Below are 21,745 nucleotides of genomic sequence, written 5' to 3' on the forward strand. Positions count from 1 at the left end.
CAACTGCTGATTACCACTGGGAATGCCCCCATGGTAGAAAATAGAAAATTATTTTCTACCACGGATTTGGCGCACGCCAAACTCAGAATTACCACCGGGTGCACGTGCTAGCCCTGCGATACTGCCGATTTGGTGCACACTACTCATGCATTAGCCCTCCCATGCCTTTGTAAAATGGCTCTAATGTGAAAAAGGAGAAACTAACAGGCTCATTTTCAAAAGAGAAAAACGACCAAAAAGTGGCATGTCTGCATTTGGACATTTATCTCACAAAGACGTTCAAATCAGTGTTTTTGAAACCTATTTTTAGACGTCTTTCTCTGAAGTCCGTTAGAAGGATGACTAAATCTCAAGGGGGCATGCCAGGGGTGCGTTCAAGGTGTGACTTGGGTGTTCCTAAGACTTAGATGTCTTTCAGCCATAATGGAACAAAACAAAAACGTCCAAGACTAAAACTTAGATGTTTTGAGCTAGACCTGTTTTTATAATGAGTAGCTACAGTGGGAATTTAACCCACTTCTCCAGAATCAAGGTCTTCTGTACAAACCACTAGGCTACTCCTATACTCTGCAAAAGAGGTGCCCTAAATGACCAGATGACCAATGGAGTGAATTGGGGATCACCTCTCCTTACTCCCCCAAATCACAAAACAATTTTACAAACAGCATTTTCAAAAGGAAAAGACTTTTATTTTTGTAGAAAATGACCTTTCCTGTTCTGATTTTGGATGTTTTACAAAAAACATCCAAATTCACGCCCCTTGTGCATTTGAATTGCCCAAAGTCACAAGGAGCAGCAGTGGGAATTGAATCCAGGTTACCAGGATCAAAGCCTGCTGCACTAATCATTAAGCCACTCCTCCTCTGTTTTAGGTATCTTGCATTTGGACGTCTTTTGTTTGAAAAGGGACCCAAAGAAAGGACGTCCAAATCACAAAATGTCCAAATCACAAGACATCCATGGCATTTTCGAACACAAAAGACAGACATCTATCTTTTTCGAAAATGACCTTTTTGTAAAACGTCCAAATTCTCTATATGAATTAAACACAATACACTAAAAACACATTACCACCTTGTCTGATAATCAAAAAGAGGCCCTCAGAAACAGAAACCAATGTTGTTTGATGAAACAAAAGGAACACTCTTTTGATGACTAATTCTTATCTGCTCATTTGTACTGTCATGAGTCTCATTACAAAGTAAATATGCGTATGAACATGTCTCCCAAATCTGAATTTGAAATATATATTTTTAAATATATGACGTGAACAAGTAACATGTAAAAATTAGTACATATATTACATGTCCATTTACACTCACATTAATTCCATTCTCACATCTGAAGTTCACTGCTCTACAAACTAGTGCATGCACACACACACATACACATCTTAAAGTAGTACATGACATCCTTAGTTTGACAAGGCACACCATTTCTTGGATCTTCCCCAGGAACCAGCATCAACAAAAAAAACATCCAGAATATCACTGAAATAGTACAGCTTCAGAAATGGAATTGAATAGACAACACTACAAATATTACACACTACAAATATTATTAAAACACCAATACACATACTACAAGTAGAACTCAGAACAAATGAGACTGCCACTGATCTCTACATGGAAATTACATGCAAACATAATGCTGTACCTCAGTCACATACAAAACACAAACTCCCACCAAATATAAAACAATGGACCACAAATTAGAAATAGAAATATGAAGACAAAAATTGAATTGGGAAATCCCAAGAAGTCAAACTTGGCATACACTGCAACACTGGAAAAATAAAAAAGGAAATGCTTTTCCTTTTATACTAGGATATACATTTCCAAAGTTAGCATATTCCAGTTAATACATTCAAAATAAAACACATTTCTACCTTTGTTGTCTGGACCTATGTCCCTTTCCTCCCTCTGGTAGTTCAGCATCTCTTCAACTTTCTTTTCTCTCTCCTTCACCTCCTTCCCTAGGTCTAACATCTCCCATTGCCTAACACCTCTCCCTCCCTCTTCTTTGCACCTGGATCTAACATCTCACCCTCTTTCTTCCCTTCCTCCTTCCTTCCTATTATTCAGTATCTCTCTCTCTCCCTCCCCTCCACCCTTGGGTCCAAGATGCCTCTTTATCTTTTCTACTCTACTCCCCTCCCTCTATGGCCCAGCATCTCCTCCTTTCTCTCACCCCTTGATCTATCTTAAAACTTGACTTTACTTCTTCAGGTCACCAGAAACAGCAGTAATTCCCATATACAGCCTGCAGTTGGCTCTGGCACCTTCCCTCTGCCACATCCTAATCCCTTGGACACAATTTCCTGTTTTAACATAGGCATGATACAGCAAAAGGAAAGCTCTGACCTAAACACAGGCAGTGTATGTGAATCGCTGCCACTGCTGGCAACTTCTAAAAGTAAAGGCAAGTTTTAAGGTGAAATGGGGTTGGGGGTGAAAGAGAGCAGGAGATGCCAGATCATGGCTGGTTGGAGGGGAGGGGGATATGCTAGATACAGAGTGGAGAGGAAGGAGAGAGATGCTAGACAATGAGATGGAGAGCTGGAGGGAAGAGAGAAGGAGAGATGCCAATGTATGGGCAGTGGGGGTGGGGGGAGAGGAAATGAAGAGAGAAAAACAGATGCTAGACTGTAGGGCGCATGCTTATTAATGTTTTCAATGAGGGGTGTATGAGCATGTGAGAGCAGTCAAATGTATGTGTCACATATCTAATCATGTGAACTGTTTTTTCTGCCTTTATTGTTGAAGGTACATGATTTTTTTTTTTTTTAACTTCTAGTGAGTATTATAAAATTTCTTAAGAGTATTTATATTCAGTAAAATACCTGGCCAATTGACAAAGACACTTTCCAATATGTTAGGGAATACTTCTGTTATTCTAAGCAAGGGAAGGACTGAAATTTCATTCAGCCTTATTGTTGCAAGAAACAAAATATAAAGGCACCAAGAAAGGTAGAGAAAGAAAGATGAAAGTGTTAGCATCAGTGGTAGGTGATATGAAGAAATGCATGTGTACATGAATACTGATCAGGAAATGAAACTAGTATCTAACATCCCATTTCTAGGAAAACTTATAGAACAGTCTAGATTGACTAGAAGAGACAAACCGGATAGTTCCATGTCAATATGGATTCAGGCCTGTTTATATAATGGAGACAGCCCTCCTATCCCTTCTAAATGATCTTCATAGCAACCAAGACAGGTGATTTGCCTTGGAGCAAGTACTGCTGGATTTCTCAGCAGCTTTTGACACTGTGGACAATAATATCATGCTATCATGACTAGGGATACAGGTATCATTTGCACAGTACTTGTTTGGTTGAGATCTTAGCTATAAGATAGGCAATAGTCCACACTATTCAGCAGCACCTCATCTGTACCATGGGCACTGATCTGCAGGGTACCACAAGGATAGATGCTGTCACCTATTCTGTTCAATGTCTAGTTCAAGCCACTAGCCAAGCTGATTTGATGACCAGTAGCGAAAACCAATGTAAAACACTGTCAAATTCAACTTCAAATATGGGGGGGGGGGGGGGGGGGGGGGGGGGGGGGGGGGGAGACCTCAGAGATTGCACAGACAGCCATTAAGTCTCAATCACTGGCCTGAAAAAAAAACTCTAATACAAATTTTTCAAACTGATGCAAATTATATATAAAGTGTACTCTTAATACAATTTTCCATTGTAGACTTTTAATTGAGCAAAAACCAGCACTTAACTTAAAGCCCAATGGTACCTGTTTCACTAATAAACATTGATTCGACAGGGGTCTCAATACAGTACAGGCTGAGTGAAAACATTAACTCTGCAATGAAAAGAAACAACGTTTAAAATCCATCCTAACCCTACTAGAAATTATTTAAATAACAAAGACATCTTATTTTGTTTTAAATAATAAAAAAAGTCTTAATTTTGTGAAATCTTCAGCCTAAAATTAATGGTTGTCTGTGCGGTCTCTGAGGTCTTTTTCCTCCATATTTGAAATTGAATTTGACAGTGTTTTACATTGATTTGACCTATTTCATTTGTGATCATTGGTTTTTGGTCTTATCACCTTTCTTACTTGTTTGGTATTGATAACCTGTAGCTACTCATACCCATTGACAGACATACATCCCTGAACAAATTGACTAGCTGTTAAACAGCAATTCAGGAATGGGCTAAAAACAACAAACTTTGAACACAAGTAAAACTGAGCTTCTATTGGTCCCTATCACAAGTGGGCACTAATTTGACATCACAATTTCTTTTGGGAGATACAAACTCCCAGTTAAATCACAAGTTAGGAACATTGAGGTATAGCTAGACTCAACACTTATGCTGATCTCTCAAATCAAAGCAAACTTTTGGAGCTGATCCTGTTATCTACAACAACTAAGTGCCTCTCTCCATACATTTAGAAGGCAAGTCTTGTCACAGCAGTTCATGCCATGATAGCATCAAAATTGGAATTACTATAATGTACTCTACATCAATCTGACTAAAATGGGTTTGCACCAGCTCCAGTAGTTTCTGAATGCTGCATCAAGACTGACAGAAGGTTGTAAATCATGTGATCACATCACACCATTTCAGCAAAAATGTTACTGGCTACAAGTACAATATACAGAGCTACATTTAAAACTTTTATGTCTGATCTTGAAGGACCTTAAGGAAAAGGGGCCAGAGTACTTGAAGAGCAGGATATCCCTCTACACACATCCAACCTCCAAGATCACTAAAGTCCTTCCAAGAAGTATCTCTAAACCACACCCTCTCCAAAGGACATCACACAATGTGAAATCTACCAATAAGTCTTCTCTGGAGTACCCCACACTCTGGAATGCATTTCTTAAAAGGCTTTGTTTAATACAAGACTATCTCTACTTCAGGAAGTAGGTGAAAGTTTGGCTCTTCTCTCAAGCCTTTAATTGAAAAAGCAGTGAACTTGCTAGTCACACACACATAAGGACTAACCCTAGCTGCACTGTAGCCGGACTTGCTGGTCCTAGCTGATACCATATCCATGCAACTTTCTGACTTCAAGTGCAACCTTTTTTAAATTAGTCTCCTTATTTTCTAACTCGTGTTATTATATTTATCTGTCTATATGTTCCGCCTCCAATTACACCCTATGCTGTTTTTTAAAGATGTTTTAATGTGCACTGTGTTAACATTGTGAGAAGAACACTAACAGGCTTATTTTTGAAAGAGAAGGGCGCCCATCTTCTGATTAATGGAGGCTAGAACATAATAAGCATGTACAGTATTTTATATGATTCAGTCTAGAACACCTCCATAAAAGGGAAGACAACAGATTCTCAGGCCAGTGACAAAGATCTTGATATTCAGAATACTGCCCCTTTTAATAACCTAAGTCTTCCATTTTCAAGATAACTATCTGCTCTTTTGGTTATGGTGTTCTGGCTTGTTTAAAGAGTTTTTGTTATCAGTAGCAAAAACTATTTCAGCGGAATAGAAAGCCTTTTTAAAGAGAAATATTTGTTTATCATACTGAAGTCTATTTAGATTCAAAGTACGTTCTGTTTTATTTTCTAATTATGGAATTTCCCTATCGAAATATACAGTACATCTTAGTTTAAGACATTTGTTAGTACTTCTGTTATATAATTATATAAAATCAAAGCAGGGGGAATTCAAGTAATGTCTTGCAACTTCAGAAAGGGAAAAACATCTGGTAAAAAGAAAATGTACAAAATGTTCCAAACAAAATGTTCTGTAGTTCCACTAGAATATTTTTCCTGACTCTCTGGATTTCATGATTTGCCTTTTGAAATTCAAGCTCAAGGGAATGCAGGTTATGCTCAGGTATGGCAGGCATTTCTTTGCCATTGAGGGCTTATAATATTTTAGTACATGAGGCAATGGAGAGTGAAGTGAGTTGCACATGATCAAAAAGGAAAGTGAGATTAGAATCTGTTTCTCTGGCTTCAGTCCACTGTTATAACCATTAGACCATGCCTCCTATTTTCAGCTGTCACCAAGTTGCAGAAAATTATGATTGCTGGCAAGAGATAAAATATTTTCTAATGAAAGCAAACTGGCATACAAGTTTTTTTTCCTAAACTACAGCCCTTATTTAAGAAGCATTTACATGTGTAAATTGCAGCATCCTGACATGTAGATTGCCTACACGTGCAAATAGTGATATTTAGCAAGCTGCTATTTGGGTGTTCAAATTGCAAAGGGATGTGGTTTGGGCATAGATAGGGCATGGATTGGGTGGGATGAAAATCTAAGCATATATACCACATTTTGTGCAGGGAATACATGTTTAGACCAAAAGATTTTCATGTCAGGTTTATCACCTGCCCTGAGGCATGCACAAGTGCCAGCTTGAAGGAGAAGATGGAAAGGCTGACACACACCAAAATGCATTGCTCCCCTCCGCTAACATGTGCATGACATCATTTTAGCACATAACATGACCTCAACTCCCTCCAATGATGATCCCCTGGGAAACCACCCTCCTGCTCTACCTTCTGATTGCAGCCCTGGCTCTTGCTGGGGTCATTCATGGTCCAGTGGGAGCAAACAGGGCCACTGAAAGGGGAGCGGGGGAGGGGAGAACAAGATTTCCTGGGCCCAGCCACCAAGGGGGGCCCTGTGCCAGGGTCTGTCTCTCTCCTGCTCGTGTGTGTCGGGACCCACGTGATTTGTGTTAACACCATAACCTGGTCCCAGCACACAGGAACAGACCGAGGGAGGAGCAAACACAGGAAGATAGGGGTGGGGGCAGTATTGGCCCAAGTGGGGGGACGACGGTGGCTGCGGTGGCCCTGCCTCAGGCCCGGCTCTGTCTCTCAGCAGCCCTGGGACCAAAAACATGATGGCCAGTCACTCCTATTCATTTTACACACTGGATTCAGTATGGCACCCTTGATCCCTTAAGGTTATCTCAAGCTGCCACATAAGGTTTGTTGCCCTATATCTTTATACCATTTGTTAGGAAGAAATCCGATCAAGTGATACCATCTGAAATTGATGTGGTTTTGGATTCTTTAATTTGACACACATTTTGGAAAATGAAGAGGAGATAGAGGCTGGGTCCTGCATTTCTCCTTTTGGAACCCATGGTTACTTCGAGGATCACTTGTGGTATATTAAGTGCTGAAGATAAAATAAGTGCTGACTCTGTCCCTGGAACATCCCAAAAATTGCCAGCTATGAGTTTGGCAGTTAGTGCTGATATTCAGCGGCATTATCCAGTTAAGTGTCACTGAATATCAGCAGATAGCACCACAAAAACAATTTAATGGGCAAGAGTCTCTCCTACCTGGTTAAATCACTAACGGGGTCCTTTTACAAAGTTGCGGTAAAAAATGACCTGTGGTAGTGTGGGCACATCTTTCAGGTGTGCGCTGGGTCATTTTTTTACGCAGCTGGGAAAAAAGGCTATTTTTTAATGGGCCAGGAAATAAGCTTGTGCTAATATTAAAACTAATGCGCACCTATTTACGACTTGAGTCCTTACTGCCACCCACTGACCTACCGGTAAGGGCTCACATGCTAAAAACACACAGTAACCATGCAGCACATGCCAACGTGAATGTGCTGACAGTTACCTCTTGGAACGCCCCCTGCAGTAGAAAATAGAAAATTATTTTCTACCATGGGATTTGGCGCTCGCCAAACTTGGAATTACCCCTGGGTGAACAAGCTACCATGTGATTGGGCACATTCTACCAGCGCGTTAGCCCTCCCGCACCTTTGTAAAAGGGCTCCTTTGAATATTGACCCCTTAGCATTGGTGTAAGAGCCGACAGGATGGGAAGACTTAAGAGAAGTTGTGGCCTAAACTTAAAGGAGCTATAAAAATGGAGACAGAATAAGTAAGGAAAGTAAATGGAAGCAAGATGAAAAGAAAATTAATTTGGTTCTCCAAACAAGTGGCTGAAAAAAATCAAGGCAAAAGAGATAGTACTCATGAAATATAGAGGAACATAGAAAAAAATACAGGGTAAAACTCAGATAAGCAAAGAGAGAAATATGGCTGGCAAAAACACAAGTCAAAGGAAAAAAGTGACTAGAGATGTAAAGTTAGATGACAAGACTTCAGATATGGTGTGGAAAATAGGAAGGCTAGAAAAGGAATTGCAAGCTTGAAGGGTGCCGGTAACCACTATGTGGAGACTAATGAAGAAGTGGACATGCTGCAAAAACACATCTGTTCTGTACTTTGATCTCATCCGATGGTACTCTGATCTCATTCCATGGTTTTCAGTATCATCTTTACGCTGATGACTCCCAGATCTACCTCTCCACACCAGAAATATCAGCCGAAATCCAGGCCAAAGTATCTGCCTGCCTGTCTGACATTGCTGCCTGGATGTCTCAGCGCCATCTGAAACTAAACATGACCAAGACTGAGCTTCTTATCTTTTCCCCTAAACCAACCTCTCCTCCTCCCCCATTCTCTATTTCTGTGGATAACACTCTCATCCTTCCTGTCTCATCAGCTTGTAACCTTGGGGTCATCTTCGACTCCTCCCTCTCCTTCTCTGCACATATTCAGCAGACTGCTAAAACCTGTCATTTCTTTCTCTATAATATCAGCAAAATTTGCCCTTTCCTTTCTGAGCACACTACCAGAACCCTCATCCACACTCTTATCACCTCTCTCTTAGACTATTGCAACTTGCTTCTCACAGGTCTCCCACTTTGCCATCTCTCTCCTCTTCAATCTGTTCAAAATTCTGCTGCACGACTAATATTCCGCCTGCGTCATTATGCTCATATTAGCCCTCTCCTCGAGTCACTTCACTGGCTTCCTATCAACTGGGCACCCTAAGGGGCACTGCAGTGGACTTCAAAAATTGCTCCCAGGTGCATACCTCCCTTACCTTGTGTGCTGAGCCCCCCAAATCCCCCCAAAACTCACTCCACACAACTGTACACCACTACTATAGCCCTTAGGGGTGAAGGAGGGCACCTACATGTGGGTACAGTGTTTTTTTTTTTTTTTTTTGGGGGGGGGGTTGGATGGCTCCCATTTACCACCACAAGTGTAACAGGTAGGGGGGATGGGCTGGGTCCACCTGCCTGAAGTGCACTGCACCCACTAAAAACTGCTCCAGGGACCTGCATACTGCTGTCATGTAGCTGGGTATGACATTTGAGGCTGGCATAGAGGCTGGCAAAAAATGAATTTTAATTTCTTTTTTGGGGTGAGAGGGGGTTGGTGACCACTGGGGGAGTAAGGGGAGGTGATCCCCTATTCCCTCCAGTGGTCATCTGGTCATTTGGGGCACGTTCAGAGGCTTAGTCCTAAAAATAAATGGACCAAGTGAAGCCGGCCAAGTGCTCGTCAGAGCCAGTTTTCTTTTTTCCATTATCAGCCGAAGCCGACCATCTCGTAACCACATCCCCGTCCTGCCTTCCATACCCTGCCGAAACGCCCCCTTTAACTTTGGCCGGCCCTGCGAAGGAAAGCAGTTGAAGCCGGCCAAAATCAGCTTTCTATTATACCGATTTGGCTGGCTTCAGGAGATGGCCGGCTATCTCCCGATTTGTGTCAGAAGATGGCCGGACTTCTCATTCGAAAATAAGCAGGATAGGGGGTTTAGCAATCAAAAATAAAGCAAAGTTCTGGATCCCCTCTATAAATCAAAGGGAAAACGTAACTCACAAATTATGTCAGACCTACACACAGGTGCAGGGGTCTTTTACTTTCCCCAGCCATGTCTTAATTCCAGGAGGACTCAAGGGTCTCTTGTATAGTACCCATTTGGTACTCTCCCTTTCCCTCAATTCCTGTCCTTTAGCACCAGCAGTCACTACGATACTGCTTCCTTCAGTTTTCTCTCATGTTACTCATTTAGTCACTGCTTTAGATGCTTTGGTTCCTTCAGGTTAGAAACAGAGAGGGATCAAGCGTACAACCAAAGAAAAACAGAAAAAAAACCACAGGAGGGGCCTTCAAAACTGGGACAATAGAAGATAATTCATTAAATGACCTGACATGGGCCATGTTTCAGTGCGATTCCATCTGCGTCAGAGGTTAAAAATGTTCCAGAATCCTAGTGATGTCTTGTGGAAAAATGACAAGCTTTGATTAATGATAAGTATATCGCTGCTTCTCGATTAAGAAAACACCATCGGTAAAGTTTTCCTAATCGAGAAGCGGCCAGCGTTTGTCTGGGGACTGATTGAATACAGGAGAGATAACTCATTGAGCTTCTTCAGTTAAGTACAGACTCCTATGTTTTGAACTCTGTGCTTTGTTGGATTACACAGGAGAGGACAAAAGCTCCGTACAATGTGTGATACTGTTTGATGCTGGTTATATTACTGAGTTTAAAGGGTTGTGATAAGCCGTACACAGACAGTTTGATTCAACTAATGCATTAACTTCTTAAAGACTGGGAAGGTTTTTTAAGCCAATGATGAAGAACAGATCATTGTGATCGTCTTTAGCTCTGTAGATCGGTTGATCTGGAGCTCTTTGAGGCTTTTTCCTTCCTGTAATATGCATTCCTGCCATTTATACGTATTTTTGAAATTGAGTGGGTCATTATTTTGATTTTTTGGTTCTGATTATTTGACTTAATTGATTCCACATCATTTTGGATTGATTTTTTAGTATGTTTTTTTAAAACACCACATTAACATAAATGTCATTTCATAAGTACATAAGTATTGCCACACTGGGACAAACCAAAGGTCCATCAAGCCCAGCATCCTGTTTCCAACAGTGGCCAATCCAAGTCACAAATACCTGGCAAGATCCCGAAAAAGTTCAATACATTTTGTGCTGCTTATCCCAGAAATAACAGTGGATTTTCCTCAAGTCAATTTAATAATGATCTATGGACTTTTCCTTTAGGAAGCCGTCCAGACCTTTTTTAAACCCCACTAAGCTAACTGCCTTTACCACATTCTCTGGCATCTAAGTCTGTACACATGTGCACAGGATTTAAGGTTTTTAAAATTACCTCCATAATCATTATACATAATTTTATTTATTTTATTTATTTATTGCATTTGTATCCCACATTTTCCCACCCATTTGCAGGCTCAATGTGGCTTACATATAGTCTTGTTATGGTTTTGCCATTCAAGGATATTAGATATGATTAGTGATGTAAAAGTGTTAAATAGGGAAAGAAGAAAAGGTTTAGGTGGATAAATAAAAAACGTTAAAGAAATTAGACAATATAAGTCCCATCATGTCTTATTGGTATATTCCAAGGTCATTCTTAACAGACTCATCTAGTACCAGATACATTACTAAGTTCTAACTCATAGAAGTCTGTCAGAATGAATCATTGGCCCATCATTGATGAATGAAATTGATGGATAACTGCCATTAATGAGCATTCTGTAATAAGTGCATGTGTATATGTTAGCAAAAATCCAAAATAATCACCGATGATAAAACAGTCTTACTTCTGCTGCACTTTTTAAAAAGTGTTTCCTTCTAGATGATTAACTTTAAAATTAAGAAAGAAACAACGCAAATATAAATTTTCATCCTAATATTTATAGATTCATTTACACATTTTCAACCTAAAATATTCATAGATTCAATAGTGGCAATAACCGCCAGATTCTATATCACGCCTAGTGTTCTGCTCCAAAAGCGTATTTTATAAAAACACGAGTAACTTAATTGACTTAACAAGCCAATCAGCTTTGTTAACAGCACTTAACAAGCAATAATGAGCACTAATTGGCAATAATTAGAATGTACATGACTCGCTGAGGGCCCTGTTTACTAAACAGCATTATAGGCGTGTTAGCTTCTTTACTGCAAGTTAACCATGTATGCGCATTAATTGTGTATGTGCCTACAATATCCCTATATGTGCCTACACAGTTAATGAACACACTAATTGTAGGCGCATTAAAAATGCTAACGCGCCTTAGTAAACAGGGCCCTAAGTATATTCTGTAACATATAGTGCCTAAATTCTTGTGCAAAGGGATGAAAAGGGGTGTTGTTACAGGTGGAGAAAAGGGTGTTCCAAAATTTACATTCACTGTTCTAGAATATGCCCCTCTGTGCTTAAATCTATAAACCAGTATTTACACCATGTTTTCCTTGGTGTAAATGGATGCATGTAGGTCTAGGCACTGGGATAGAAACTAAACATATTCTTTATACTCAGCGGCATATCAAGGGTGGGGCGGTGTGGGCGGTCCGCCCTGGGTGCATGCTGCTGGGGGGGGTGCAGAGAGCAGCCGTGCGCCTGTCAGCTCCGCTGGTTCCCTGCTCCCTCTGCTCCAGAACAGGTTACTTCCTGTTCCGGGGCAGAGGGAGCAGGGAGCCAGCAGCTAAAAATGCACCGGGGGGGGGGGGGGGTCATTGCGCTGGGGGGGGGGGGTCGTGCAGCACCCTGGGGGGGGGGGTGCACATCAGCGATCCGTCCCGGGTGGCAGCCGACCTAGGATCATCACTGTATATACTGACTCTAAATCTAGGCACGGCTTATAGAATATGCTTGGGTGGAAATTTATTTCACACAGATTTTTCAGGTACCATATATAGAATCTAGCCCTAAATGTATAAAGGAGCACAGCACAAAGCAGACCAATCGGTACAGGAGTATGTACTTTATTGATATAAATACCCAATATGCCTACGTTTCACCTTAAGGCTGCATCAGGGGTTAGAGCTACAAAAGAAACTATATATTTAGGGAGTAGAAACCCACGAGAGACGTATGTGTTAGGCGGTGAGAGTCTGATAGGTACTGAGGGGGAGAGGGATCTTGGGGTGATAGTATCCAAGGATCTGAAGGCGACGAAACAGTGTGACAAGGCGGTGGCCGTAGCGAGAAGGTTGCTAGGCTGTATAGAGAGAGGTGTGATCAGCAGAAGAAAGGAAGTGTTGATGCCCCTGTACAAGTCGTTGGTGAGGCCCCACCTGGAGTATTGTGTTCAGTTTTGGAGGCCGTACTTTGCGAAGGATGTTAAAAAAATGGAAGCGGTGCAAAGAAAAGCTACAAGAATGGTATGGGATTTGCGTTCCAAGACGTATGACCAAAGACTTGCTGACCTGAACATGTATACCCTGGAGGAAAGAAGGAACAGGGGTGATATGATACAGACGTTCAAATACTTGAAAGGTATTAATCCGCAAAAAAAATCTTTTCCGGAGATGGGAAGGCGGTAGAACGAGAGGACATGAAATGAGATTGAAGGGGGGCAGACTCAAAAAAGATGTCAGGAAGTATTTTTTCACGGAGAGGGTGGTGGATGCTTGGAATGCCCTCTCGCGGGAGGTGGTGGAGATGAAAACGGTAACGGAATTCAAACATGCGTGGGATATGCATAAAGGAATCCTGTGCAGCAGGAATGGATCCTCAGAAGCTTAGCCGAAATTGGGTGGCGGAGCAGGTGGGGGAAGAGAGGTTGGTGGTTTGGAGGCGAGGATAGTGGAAGGCAGACTTATACGGTCCGTGCCAGAGCCGGTGATGGGAGGCGGGACTGGTGGTTGGGAGGCGGGAAATACTGCTGGGCAGACTTGTATGGTCTGTGCCCTGAAAAAGGCAAGTACAAGTCAAGGTAAGGTATACACATATGAGTTTATCTTGTTGGGCAGACTGGATGGACCATGCAGGTCTTTTTCTGCCGTCATCTACTCTGTTACTATGTTACTATATAATGTATTTCAGAAAATATAAATCAAAATAATTAAAATTAAAAATAAACATAAAATATTCAAATGTCTCTCGGTTTTGAGTTTTGGTATTTTGTGAAAGATCAATTTTAATCTTTTTTTTTTTTTGCTTGATAAAACCCTCCAATTTCTGTGATAAGTATTTTTACATTTTTCGTTACCCTTACCAACCGGGTTTCATACCCTGTTTTAAGTTTTGATTAAGATATTATTATTTTGTAAAGGTTTTTTTCTGTCCATGACCTTTTACCTCTGGAGAGAGACTTGAAAGCTGACCTTGCACTAGCAGTTTGGCGGATTCGGGGGGGGGGGGGGGGGGGGGGTTGTGTTCTAATTTTAGGCTGTTCTGGATTGAACTCAGCTTTTAGGGGAAAGTTTTGTTTTATCTCCTATTAGGTACATGTCCTTTTTGGCACGTCTCTTTTGATTGGTTCATTGTTAGAAATACAATATTGCTGCCTTGCACTAACACTTGCTTGCTATCGTGATAAGAATGATCATCTCATCACTGTTATTCATTTACTTGCTATACACTTTTTGAACTTTTGATATTTATTTTGCTTGCTTTTAAGTATATTATACTGTATAGTTGTATCTTTTATTTAGAATTCATCAATAATAGCTGTCTTACACTTTTATTTGTTTACAATGCATATAGCGAGCTCCATTTGAATGTTTTATGTTTGTTTTTAATTTTTTATATTATTTATATTTTCTGAAATAGATTTTATTGTTTGTATCATAGCTTTAATCCCTGACGCAGCCTTAGAGTGAAACATGGCCACATGGGGTATTTTTACCCATAAAGTAAATACTCCTATACCGATTGGTCTGCTTTGTACTGTGCTGCTTTACTGTTTGCAGATTATTGTCTCTTGTTTGTGTCTGCAATAAATGAATAAAGGCATAACTTTGATACATATGGGGTTTTTTTTAAATTTTTTATTTATGAATTTTTCAATTTCTTACAAGTATAACAGCCAATTCTAAATATTTAAAGCAACAAATTTAAACAAGAAATAAATTTAACAGCTTTCTTAGACCTCAAATAAGAGGGGGGAGTTACAAATCTGTGGAGATTTAAAGATACTATTACAAAATTATACGTAATGCGGTTTATGTGTACAAATTTGTCTCTCATCATTTTACTAAATCTACATGCAGTTGTTTCATATCCAGAAAGGATTTCAGCTGTTCTGGGTCATAAAATACATACTTTATCCCACAGAGCTTGACCAGGAATTTGCAAGGATATGCTAACAGAAATGAGCCACCTAACTTAAGGACATCCTGTTTCATTACCAAGAATAATTTTCTTCGTTCCTGAGTTATCTTGGTAACATCCAGGAATATCCACAATTTAGTTCCATAAAACAGTTCTTTTGAATATTTAAAGTACAACTTTAATATTGTGTTAAAGTCCTGTTCAAATACCAGGGAAACCAAAAGGGTAGCCCTTTCCGGAACAATTTCAATAGATTGTTCTAAAATTGCTGACAGATTGTTAAGATCTATTCCATCCACTCCAAGGCCGTCTTTATTTCCTTCTTTTGCTCCAGATCTTGTTGGCAAATAATATATTTTACTTATAGGGGGAATAAGTTCTTGAGGTATTTTCAAATTTTCCAGCAAGTATTTTTTAAATAGGTCAATAGGTGTTTTACCAGGAATTTTAGGAAAATTCAGTACTCGGAGGTTTAGTCTTCTATTGAAGTTCTCAATCTGTTCAATATTTTTATGCATTGCCAACTGGTTTTTTATCACCGTCATTTTAAATTCTTGCAATTGAACAACATCTTTTTTTAAGTCTTTAACTTGTATAGTCAATTCTTCTTTCACCGTTTCTAAATTTTTCACCATATCTTCAAATTTCAGGGATAGAGTATTTACCTTTTCAGAGGTATTTTGAAGAGTTGAATCAATTTTGCCCAGCATCAGCCATATCCTCTCCAGGTTCACCTCTGGAGTTATTCCGGGTCCCTCAAACGCAGGAACTTCTCTTTCTCGGCTTCTTTCTTGTGGCAAGGGGTCTCCGCTCGCTGGCTCCTTAATCTCCTCCATGGGATCCCGGATGCCTGCTCCCTCTACCATCACATAAGCCGGACACGGAGGGCAACTTGATTCCGGAGGCGGGGATAATGATGTTTCAAGGCCCAATAGGGGATCCGCTCCACCGGATACCCCTGAAGCAGGCAGCCCCGTCTCTAATCTTTGAGACGAATGCGAAAGGAAGGGCTCAATACTGCCTTGAAGTGGGGAGGAAGAAGCTGCTGGTCGCGGAGGAAGCCTCACCACTCCTTTCCGCTTTGTATGCGGCATTTTGCAGTAGGGGAATCTGTCTCACTCGTGTAGCAGGGAGCTCTCTTCCCAGACGCGGTCACAGATCCGCCATCTTGGAAACGCCCGCCTTGATACATATGTTTTTAAAACCATAAAAGCTAGGCATATAGGAGGAGGAGAGGCTGGAGGTGTATCACAAGCTGGCCCTTAAGTTATTCAGAAACTAGTGAACTTCAATCTCTGTCTATAAATTTTATATGTATAATTAGAACTGCAAAAAAGCTGGCCTATCTTATGCATTGAAGATATCATAAGATCACTATCAGGCTTATTTTTGAAAGAGAAGGGCGCCCATCTTTCGACACAAATCGGGAGATGGGTGTCCTTCTCTCAAAGTCGGCAAAATTTACATAATCGAAAGCCAAATTTGGGTGTCCCCAACTGCTTCCCGTTGAGGGGATGACCAAAGTTCTCAGGGGTGTGTCGGAGGCGTAGCGAAAGCGGGACTGAGGCGTGCCTAACAGATGGGCGTCCTCGAGCGATAATGGAAAAAAGAAGGGCGTCCCTGATGAGCACTTGGCCGACTTTACTTGGTCCATTTTTTCTTACTACCAAGCCTCAAAAAGGTGCCCGAACTTACCAGATGACCACCGGAGGGAATTGGGGGTGACCTCCCCTGACTCCCCCAGTGGTCACTAACCCCCTCCCACCCCCCAAAAAAGAACTTTAAAAACTTTTTTTGCCAGCTTGAAATGTCATACTTAGGTCCATCACAGCAGTATATAGGTCCCTGGGAAGGGAGGTGTGTGTGTGACAGCGGAGGCATAGTGAAGGCTTGGACGTCCTTCTTTCAAACATTTTGGATGTACTAAACTGCCCCCCCCCCCCACAGGGACAACCAAATTTGAAAGGAGTGGAGTGGAGGAGTGGCCTAGTGGTTAGAGCACTGGTCTTATAATCCAGAGGTGACCAGTTCAAATCCCACTGCTGCCACTTGTGATCCAAAATCCAAATAAATAATTAAAAGGGGTGTTGGAGGCATAGCAAAGGCATGGACATCCTTCTCACAGTAACATCCAACTGCCCATCGCAGGGATGGAGGCATAGTGAAGGACATCTTTCACCCATACTCTAAAAAAAAAAGGACATCCCTGATGAGCACTTGGACATTTTCACCTGGACTTGTGTTTTTCTAAGGTTGTAGACGGCAATTATACATGCAGCTTGTCTGCATGTATGAAGCCGTCTTTGGCATGCGCAGAGCACCCACACATGATGCTTGGCTGCTCTGCACTGGCTTCCCTCCTTAGAAAGGAAATCATGTGCAAATGAGCTAATAGTGAGCAGCACATTTGCATGCAATTTCAGTCATGCATGCCTGTTCCTTCTGAATCGCTAAGGGATCGGTAAGGGAAGGGCTTTTTCCATTCAGTTAGTGCATCTGGCTGAAGGTGAGGGAGCTATGTACCTGGGAGCAATTTGTGAAGACCACTGCAGTGCCCCCTAGGGTGCCCAGTTGGTGTCCTGGCATGTCAGGGGGACCAGTGCACTACAAATGCTGGCTCCTCCCATGACCAAATGGCTTGGATTTGGTCCTTTCTGAGATTGGCGTCCTCGCTTTCAATTATCGCCGAAAATCAGAAACGACCAAGTCCTGGGGTCGACCATCTCTAAGGTTGACCTAAATTTGCTGATTTGGGCGTCCCTGACTATATTATCGAAATGAAAGATGGACGCCCATCTTGTTTCAATAATACAGGTTTCCCCGCCCCTTGCTGAACCTGTCCTGTGAGGATGTCCCCAGGAAAACTTGGACGTCCCTTTCGATTATGCCCCTCTATATAATTCAGTAGTGTTTGTGTGTCAATGAAGATACAGATAAAGTAAAGAGCCAACAGTGGTGGTTTACTGCATCAGGTGACCACGGCCACTGAAATTAAAAGCAGTGCATCATAGCTGTTTATATACTGCATACCAGTAGTAGGTATGTGAAAGACAAATCAAACATGCCAGCTTATAATCGAAAGTGATCGCCGGCCATCTTCCGACACAAATCGGGAGATGGCCGGCGATTTTTTAAAAGCGTCGAAATCGGTATAATCGAAAGCAGCATTTTTGACTGCATCACCGCTTTCCCGTCGCTTCGGCGGCTAAAGTTCAAGGGGGTGTGTCGGTAGATTAGCGAAGGCGAGACATGGGCGGCATGTGCGTGGCTACCAGATGGCCGGCTTTCGCCGATAATGGAAAAAAAAGCGGCGTTAAGCAGTATTTCGCCGGCTTTACTTGGTCCTTTTATTTTCGCGACCAAACCTCAAAAAGGTGCCCCAACTGACCAGATGACCACTGGAGGGAATGGGGGATGACTTCGTCATACTCCCCCAGTGGTCACCAATCCCCTTCCAAACTAAAAAAATAAAACTAAAAACCTTTTTTGCCAGCCTATACGCCAGCCTCAAATGCCGTACCCACCTCCATGCTACTACAGCAAAGCATTATTTTCAGTTCTGAGATAGCCTAATCTCAATCCTCAACACAAATATATAAGAAATCCAATATCAGTCCTTAGTGTGACTTTGTTGTTCCCTGTTCCCAGCATAACCTAGGCTGTTAGGAACTGCTTTTGGTTCCCATGGATAAATATGAGTGACAATAAATGCTCATATTCCATCTGAGCTCCAAGTAGCAATTTCCTCTTATCAGGAGTTCTGGTACTTCCTGAATCCATGAGACATTGGGTGGGAAATTCTTCCAACCTGATTGGAAGTATACATTTTTAATCTTTTGAGCCTGGTACATCCTTAAAATTACAAATACAGGATATTCTCCAATTGTTTCCTTATTTATCTTCTCCCTGGTAACATTACCTTCATATTCACACTTAAACGCAGACTGGAGCTTCCAAAAGTCGATGCTGATAGGTAGACATAAGTGTCATGTCTTCCACAGTCTGTGGAAAGAGCTCTGAGTTCTGCTTGTGACTATTCATGTCTGATGCCTCTTATGGATTAGAGTGCTGTGGCATCCACCAGGCTTGATGGGAGGCTTCTGCCATTTGTACCACTCACTATAATGTAAAATTTGGGTTTTGATATACCCACTGTTGCATGGAAGGATTCAAGCTAGTTAGGACTTGTTCCAACAATTTCAATTTGGCTACATTAAGACCAATTTTTCTCTTGGGCTGCAGCCACTTTCAGGCTGTGTCTTTCTACTTGTAGGACAGATTCCTGGTACTTCCACAGATTTTGTATTGAATCATTGCCAATAAGCTTCCAAGTTACACCCTGCTTGCTCCAGAATAACAGTTTGAAACACCACATTAGAGACTATTCCATCAGGGTTTGCAGCTTGAAAAGCAGCTTGGCTGTTTTCAGTTAGTAAGTTGCCTAAATAGGTGATCCAAGTTTCTTCTGCCAACCCTACACGTGGGTATTTTGCTTAAAGTTTACTAAAAGATAATCTGGGTCATTTTCTGGAGTCATCGTGGACATAACTGAGGCTAATGGGGTTGGTTGAGTGTTTGCCCCTTGCATTGTTTGAGACACCTGAGCCAAAGATCTGTGTTGTACCACCAACAAATTTTGAAAGGCTTACTATTATTTAGCTTCCCATGTCATTTACAGGAATTTCCATTTCATTCTTTTTTTAAATCTTTTTCATTTAGGGGGCAATGTTATAAACAGTGCACACTTCTGAAAAAGTGCAAACTATATATAACACCCTTTTTTGGTCTAAAATTGACAATGAAGCAACAAGGGAAAAGTCTGTCATTTTCCATGTTGTTCCAAACAAATGTGCACCTCTAGTAAATAATGTGATAATGCATGTTAACACATGGTAACACTGTAGTGGGGTTGTTAATTTTACAGGATAGTCTAAATTGGATATTTTGACTGGGTGATAATAATACTTCAGAAGACAGAAACTCTCATTCAGTATAATTTAAGAAATATTACAGTTAAATACTTACTGAGTCATTGTCCTTAAAGCACACTTTTAATATCTGAATCACTTGGAAGTCTCTGTAGGAGATGAGGAATATCCTACCTGAACATTATTAATTCATAAAGGCATGCTCCCAAAAATAAAGACATTGGAAATGGTTTGGCATTGATTTTCATATTCTCTTAAAGCATGAACAAATTCTAGATAACACCGCTTTTGTTTATACAGGATATAACCCCTATTTCTACAGATTAATACAATATGCATCCAGATGTTAAGTTTGTTCCCTTAGTCTTTTCTGGACACATACTAAAAAAAAAGGTAATTTTGCACAATTTTATCTACTAGTTTATTTTGTACATTGTATGCCACTCGAAATGGCAGCTAATTAACTGCTTTATTTCTTATTTATTTTCTTTTAAATTACATTGGTTTTGGGCTACCTTTCAATTCTAAATCAAGAGAACAATTTCAAAAGCCAATTATTCAGATAAATACTTATTTATTCAGGTAAAACAACAGCCTGCAAACTGCCTACTTTTAACCTGATTGAAACATCCATGGGTTACATAGAATGCACATTTAGGGAAGCATTCCTGTGGGCATGTTTTCAATAGGAAAAGGATATATAGCACACATATAGAGGTTAATTCAAGAATGGTCACCCAAAGCTAGGAGCTAAAGATTTGTGTGCTATGTACAAATTCTACCAGCAATTAAATGTGTAATTGTCATTATAGAATACTAGCGTTCAGTCAACATTTAAATACCCACCTTTTCACTGCTGCTTTTGGCTCCTAGCCACAATTGCCCTCCCCTTGTCCCTTCCTCCCTTCTCACCCATTACTTTCCTCACTCGTAACTGTCTTGTCTGTCTGTATTACTTAGATTGTAAGCTCTTTTGAGCAGGGACTGTTTCTTTGTATCAGGTGTTCAGCGCTGCGTGCGTCTGGTAGCGCTATACAAATGCTAATAATAATAATAATAATAATGTCTATGGCAGGTGTAACTGTGCATGCCTAAATGCAGGACCTTTACCACCAGATTCTATATAGCATGCCAAGAGATCTGTGCCAAATTCCAAGCGTATTCCATAACAACATACTTAACTTAATTGGTTTAACAAGCTAATTAGCTTTGATAGCACTTAAAAGCAATAATGAGCAGTAATTGGCAATAATTAGAATTTTCACAGACAACTCGCTAAGTGTATTCTATAATGCAGTGTGCCTAACTTCGAATGCGTGCAGGCAAAAAGAGGCGTGGTTATAGGCGGGGATATGGGCATTTTATGGGCATTCTGAAATTGACACACATAGTTATAGAATGCGGGCCCTCTGTGCCTAAACCTATGTTCTGGGATTTACGCCACATTTTCATTGGTGTAAATGGATGTTCATAGTTGGGATATCAACTAAGCATATTCTATATACCGTGCTTAAATCTAGGCACCGCTTATAGAATATGCTTAGTTAGAAATGTTTTCTGCGCAGATTTTTTAAGGTGCCATATAGAGAATCTGGCCCTTAGCACATAACTGATAGAATTCCATAAGTTTGTACCAGAATAGTTGGAAAGCCATTGATCTGCTCATGTGAATAGCCCCTGTGCGGTTTCTATGACTAAATTATAGTACACGTGAGCTTTTAATCTAAGTAGACTGTTTTTAAAATTGCTTCTTTAAGGAATAAAATTATTCAATTCGGAATTAGCTATATTTATTTTGAAGAACATACATATTTTTATAGTTGATAATGTCATTCTAAGACTCTGAACAAGTACTCTAGTCCCAAGAAGTGGTATTATTCAACGCAAGTATCCTTGTACGTAGACCCTTATCTGTTCTATTGGATGATTACACTGTAATCATCTATAAA

This window comes from Microcaecilia unicolor, chromosome 5 (assembly GCF_901765095.1).
Source record: "Microcaecilia unicolor chromosome 5, aMicUni1.1, whole genome shotgun sequence".
In the NCBI taxonomy this organism is placed as follows: Eukaryota; Metazoa; Chordata; class Amphibia; order Gymnophiona; family Siphonopidae; genus Microcaecilia; species Microcaecilia unicolor.